This window comes from Bidens hawaiensis, unplaced genomic scaffold (assembly GCF_021521415.1).
Source record: "Bidens hawaiensis isolate Kalapana, Puna unplaced genomic scaffold, B.hawaiensis_p1.1 tig00020787_1, whole genome shotgun sequence".
NCBI classification, from domain to species: domain Eukaryota; kingdom Viridiplantae; phylum Streptophyta; class Magnoliopsida; order Asterales; family Asteraceae; genus Bidens; species Bidens hawaiensis.
This window is the reverse complement of record NW_027493200.1, coordinates 146,417-153,064: the sequence shown is the minus strand read 5'-3', so window position 1 is coordinate 153,064 and position 6,648 is coordinate 146,417. Positions and strand designations below refer to the sequence as shown.

The window sequence follows — 6,648 nt, the reverse complement described above, 5'->3', positions numbered from 1 at the left end:
GAGCTAAACTGTTTAGGACTCATGTAATATTTCATTAATGACTTTCTATGCATTTTTATGTTCTCGAAATGACTAAACTATATTGACATCTTTTTGTGATTCTTATAATGTCGCAGGTCAGTTTTTTTACTTGTATAAACAACTTGTATTTTGGTCTTACACTAATTTTGTTTTTGTTTAGAATACAATGTAATATGTTCATGGCATTATGAAATTAAACTACACATCCACTAAACAGGTATAAAACTAGTTGGATAGGCTTTAGAAAAACAAAACATTTTTAGGTTTTGATACATTGTATGTATTTATACGTTTTGTAAATGGTACTAAAATTATATAAATTTAATATTTAGGCTATTTTGATCGTATTATAGTTACCATAATAATACAATGTAAACATGGAGAAATTTTATTACCAATCAAAATATATCTGACAATATAAATGCATGATTATAAAGGAAACAAACATTTAAATAGTAAAATAATTAAACTGGTTCGTAGTAATCGTAAACGACTACACGACAACATGCACACCTACATTTTCTAGATAGGAGCTTAATTCCCATGAACAATTTTGAAGATATCACCAGCAATGTTTTTCGCATCATTTGAGATACCAAATATTCCGGCACTCGCAAATCCAACACAATAAAGACCATGTTCTCCTTTCCAATGATTAGGGCTTTTATGCTTTGGCATTCCATTTTCATTGAAGAGCCCTCCATCATCCTAGATTAAACCGAAAATGCTAAGATTAAATAACAAAAGGTTAAATAAACAAATTGAGTGTTATAACTTTAGTTACCTTAAGCCATTTTCGCATGGTGCTTTTAAAACCAGTAGCAAAGACAATGGCATCAAATTGTCTCTCTTGACCATTTTTAAATTTGATTTGATCACCTTTTATTTCTTCAATAGCCGTCATAACCTAGAGACGAAAACAATATAATAATATCATAATTGTCGGTTAATGTTTTAAATGTTATTAGATATTAAAATATGATAGAGGGGTTTACCTCAATGTCTCCTGATTTGATCTTTGAAATTGTCCCAACATCAATGATAGGTGATCGCCCGGTTTCTTTTTTGATCGTGAATGGTCCTTTGAATGGCCTTTGTATTCCATATACACCAAGATCTCCATACAACAACTTACTCAACATTAAGACCATCTTGTCTACGAAAGAGCAAGGAATATATTTTAGTATATACATTCCGAGTTGCACTAGCTCCTTGGTAAGAACATGTAACTGTCACAACAACAAAAATAATAGAATGAAATGTTAAAATATATCAAAAATATGCTTTTATTATATAAAACACTGACAACTAATTTATATTCAAAAATCATGCGGGTGACCGTTTAGCGCGTTTACCATGCTACGAACAACTATTGATGTTTGAGCACCCCAATTGCACAAGTCATATGCAATATCCATACCCGAATTTCCAGCACCAACTACAAGCACATCTTTGTGTTCAAATCTTTTTCTATTATCATACTCACTAACCGACACACTATAAAACCTATACGATCGTATTGGGCTATACGACCGTATAGAAAACTTTTGCAGAAAACGCCAGCCTTGCTTTGAACACTCTTAAGCACCGTCGGAAAATGAAAATGTAAATTTTACTTTGCCAATTATACGAGCCGTTTAGTGCTACAAATTACTTAGCCAATTATGTTATGTAAATTTGGATAGACATTTATTTTATTCTAAAATATCATATCATTCAACTTTTTAATACAAAACATAATTCTATACAAGTGAAACAAAAAATGAAAGGGTTGAAAAGCAGAGCGGATAAATAGCTAAAAAAAATATGTTGCAAGTCAAATAATATATTTGGATGATGGCTACATAGGATGTCCAATCATATAAATACATGGTTGTCGAAATGTTTTTTTCTAAAATACGACCCGCATAGGCTTTTACAGCCCAGGGCTATACAAGGCACCACAAACAATGACCGACAAACATCCGACACAAACTGACACATCCGACACAAACTGACACGATTAAGGTTTTATACGACCATATAGCCCTATACGAACCGTATAGGAAAAAATGGTGTAGGATAATGTCTAGTGGTGTAGGAGGATCCTGAGCCTTGATAAATTAACTTATTTTGAGACTAGGGATCCTATACATTATATTCGAATTTGATGTAAGTATTTATTACCTTCATATGTGGGCTTGCCAAAACTTGTATTGACCACATACGAGTTGGCTTCTAAGCTTTATCATATATTTTATGGTACGGTTGACATAAAATACCCAACGTGGGCGTTTGCGCTTGCTTTTAGAAAAGAGGTAATTGTAATAAAATAAAGTCATTACAAAAATATAATTTCTTGGAAATAAATTTTATTAGTCAGTAGGTTAAAGTTACACTATAATCTTTTCACAAATTATAATCTTAATTTTCATTAAGCTTAAAAATAATACAAACATAACAAACGACTTTCGTTCCATCTTCAAAACTAGTAATTGGTTTATAAGATTAATAAACACACAATTCGTTTATTAGCGAATTTCAGTTTATCAAGATTCAAATAACACGAAATAGAAAGCAAATTAACAGACAATAAACTGCGTTGCTAGTCCTTTCCTATTAGCTAAACGTCACTTATTAAAGTGTTTGTTAATACATTGTTTTTTAATAAAGAGAATTGGGTAGATTTGGAAAAAAGCATATTTAGTTTTTAATACATTATATGTATGTTTTGTAGAGGGTGCTAAAATTATGTATATACAAAAAAAATCAGATTTAGATTATTTTGATAGTATTATAGTTATTTAGCAATATAAAGTAAACATGGAAAAAAATTTATTTCCAACCAAAAATATATCTGATTATATAAATGCATTATTATAAAGGAAACAAGCATTTAAATAGTAAATTAATTAAACTGGTACATAGTCATATTAAGCGATTTCACAACATTCACACCTACATTTTCTAAATACGAGTTTAGTTTCCATGAACGATTTTGAAGATGTCATCAGCAATGTTTTTCGCGTCATTTGAGATACCAAATAATCCGACACTCGCGAATCCTACACAATAAAGACCATTTTCTCCTTTCCAATGATTAGGGCTTTTATGTTTTGGCATTCCATTCTCGTTAAAGAGACCTCCATCATCCTAGATTAAACCGAAAATGTACGTTAAGATAATAAAAAGAACAACAGGTTAAGTAAACAAGTGATATTACTTTAGTTACCTTAAGCCATTTTCGCACGGTGCTTTTAAAACCGATAGCAAAGATAATGGCATCAAATTGTCTCTGTTGACCATTTGTAAATTTGATTTGATCACCATTTATTTCTTCAATGGCCTTCGTAACCTATAGACAAAACAAAATAACAATAGTAAAGCAATTGTTAATTAAAGATTTAAATGCTATTAGATATGAAAACATGATAGGGGTTTACCTTAATGTCTTCTGTTTTCATCTTTGAAATTGTCCCGACATCAATGATAGGTGATCGTCCGGTTTCTTTTTTGATCATGAATGGTCCTTTGAATGGCCTTTTTATTCCACATACACCAAGATCTCCATACAACAAGTTACTCAATATTAAAACCATCTTGTCTACGAATGAGCAGGGGATATATTTTAATAAATACATTCCGAGTTGCACTAACTCCTTGGTAAGCACATGTATCTATAAAAAAAAGTATGTTAAAATATATCAACAATATTTTTTCATTATTTAAAACCGCGACAACTTTATATTTAAAAATCACGCGGGAGAGTGTTTAGCGCGCTTACCGGGCTACGGATAACGATTGATGTTTGAGCACCCCAATTGCACAAGTCATATGCAATTTCCATGCCGGAATTTCCAGCACCAACAACAAGCACATCTTTGTGTCTAAATCTTTTTCCATTATCATACTCGCTGGAATGGATGAACAATCCTTTGAAGCTATCTAAACCATTAACATTAGGAATAAAACCTTCGCTATTTTCACCAGTTGCCGCCACAAGAAACTCACACACGTACTCCTCGACCAAACCCGAAACCCAATTTTTGGCGGTAACCACCCATTTTTGTGCAATCCTATTATACCATGCATTCTCAACGCTACAACGGAGCTACATTAAAATGATACACATAATTTTGCAAGTATTGTACAAACATGTCTTTTGGTACAAATGTGGGTGCGGACAAAGGGAATGGCATATGAGTGAGTTCACACAAGCTTTTAGCTAAGTGAAGCTTTAAGCGATCATAAGCCTTTTTTTGCCATAAAGATGCATAGCAATCTTCCCTTTCAAGAACAATGTTTGGGATAGAAAGAAGATTGAGAAATGCTGATGTCGCAATGCCGGCAGGTCCTGCTCCGACTATCACGACAATAGTTTCTTGTTTCATTTTCTTTCAAGCTCTTTCTAATGAATATTGTATGTTTATTGATGCAATATGTTATGTGTAGACCCTTTTTATAGGAATTGCAAAAAGGAGGCAAAGACTATTTCCCACCTTTATTGGAACCGTTACTTTTTTTAAAAGTTAGAGATTGTCATCCCGCTAAAATTTCAGCACTTATTACTCATTGAAGTATTCCCACTTTTTTTTAAACAAACTTTGAGAATTTACGTTACAAACTTAATTTACTTAGACTAGAATTTACGTGTTCATATTTGCTTAATGTATGTTGTTAGAATAAATATATTTTATATATATTTATATATGGCCCTTATAATTATTTATCTTATTATTGATCATTGACCTAAATAACCTTATGTTTATAACTGGTAAATCCTTGATGGACGGAATACCCTTACTAACATTAATAGGGTTTCCCCTTGGGTGTATATATAGAGAGCTTATTAGAGAGGTTAATAACTAATGATGAATAATAACACCATAAGAATCATCCCCTACCTCTCTCTCTCAAATCGTGTTCATCAAGAACACCTAATCTCCATCCTAACCATACACCCTAAAGGGGAACTCGATCAGATTAAGAAGATGTCAATCTCAAACATCACTGGATTATCAGGTATTACATATTTCCTTGTTTACATTATATCATCGATTATAGAAACTGATCAACATGTGGTATCAGAGCATGATGTTGATTAATCAGTTTCTTCGATGTCCATAAAAAACTGGAATTAAAATAGGAAACGAGTTTTTGATTAAAACCCTTATGTTTACGGTTTTGATCATCATCATAAAACTGATTGGATCTGATGTTCGTATTACTTCTAACGAATTGTTAGGTCTGATTAAAACCTGTTCATTATAAAAACCTGATTATTTTCGAAATCTGTTTTACAAAACTTTCAGATTTCGATTCCAGATAATATAATCGAAAACAGTTTCGTAAAATTCTTGAAACTGTTCTTGTTTTTTTCGAAGATGTTCTTGAAGAACATCATAATTTTCGAAAACTAACCTTAATTAGGATTAACTTGGGAAAATGAAATCTGTTAAAGAGATAATATTATCTCTAAGTTTAATTTCAAAATCTTTTAAATAAAATAAAAGATATAATTTTGAAATCTTATTAAAATTAGAGATAATCTAAAACTTTAAAGAAATAATATTATCTCTAAGTTTAATTTCAAAATCTTTAATATAAAATAAAAGATATAATTTTGAAATCTTATTAAAATTAGAGATAATCTAAAACTTTAAAGAGATAATATTATCTCTAAGTTTAATTTCAAAATCTTTTAAATAAGATAAAAGATATAATTTTGAAATCTTATTAAATTTTGAGATAATCTAAAACTTTATAACAGAATCTCCCAAATCCCTTAAAATTAGGAAAAGGTTATCAGGTTGATTATTCTTTTCGAATTCTGCTAATGTTGCGAATCAAGGCATCTATTCACAACAACTGGACTCTAATCGCAACAAATGAAATGTTGCGAAATCGCATGATGTTGCGAGAATTACATATTATCTTGCGAGTAACATGTTGCGAATGTCCACTAATTATGTTGCGATCAGAACCTAGCATCACAGAATGTTGCGAAGGGACATATGTTGCGAAAAGTCACTAATGTTGCGAACCTTAAGATGTTGCGAGTATTACTTAAGATGTTGCGACGAGCTAATTTTGCAAGATGTTGCGAGTATTACCTATTGATGTTGCGATCAGCCCATAAAATCACAGGATGTTGCGAGTACTCTTAATCGCAACAATTATGTTGCGAGTGCTTTAAATCGCAACAATGCTGATTACATCACAACAACTCCATTCGCAACATCTCTCATAACAACATCATTCGCAACATCTCTTATAAAACATCAATCGCAACATTACTTATGACTGCACTGTTCGCAACATCTAAAATCCCCTAACCAAATTCGCAACATCACTTCGAAGAAATCGCAACTTTACTTATATCTTACATGTTGCGAAATGATCAGAAACCCTTATATATAACCTAACTGATTAAGGGGCCCTGCTCTGTTAAATTACTTAACTTAAATAACACTTATAGTTCACTTCTGCCCAACGGTGATGTGTAACCTAATATTGTTATTTAAGTCTAATTAAGTATGTCACTTAAAAGTGTATGTCCTAACATTATCAGACATTCGCATGACTTTAGTTTTGCTTAACTTAAACAACACTTCATGAGTTCACTTCTGCCCAATGGTGATGTGGTAG

The 6,648-nt window shown here is 31.6% G+C and overlaps 1 pseudogene; it reads right to left on the bottom strand.

The window, feature by feature from the left end:
• Nucleotides 1-555: 555 nt before the first annotated feature.
• Nucleotides 556-4,391, bottom strand: LOC143561790 (putative indole-3-pyruvate monooxygenase YUCCA10; annotated as a pseudogene).
• Between the last annotated feature and the right edge of the window lie 2,257 nt (nt 4,392-6,648).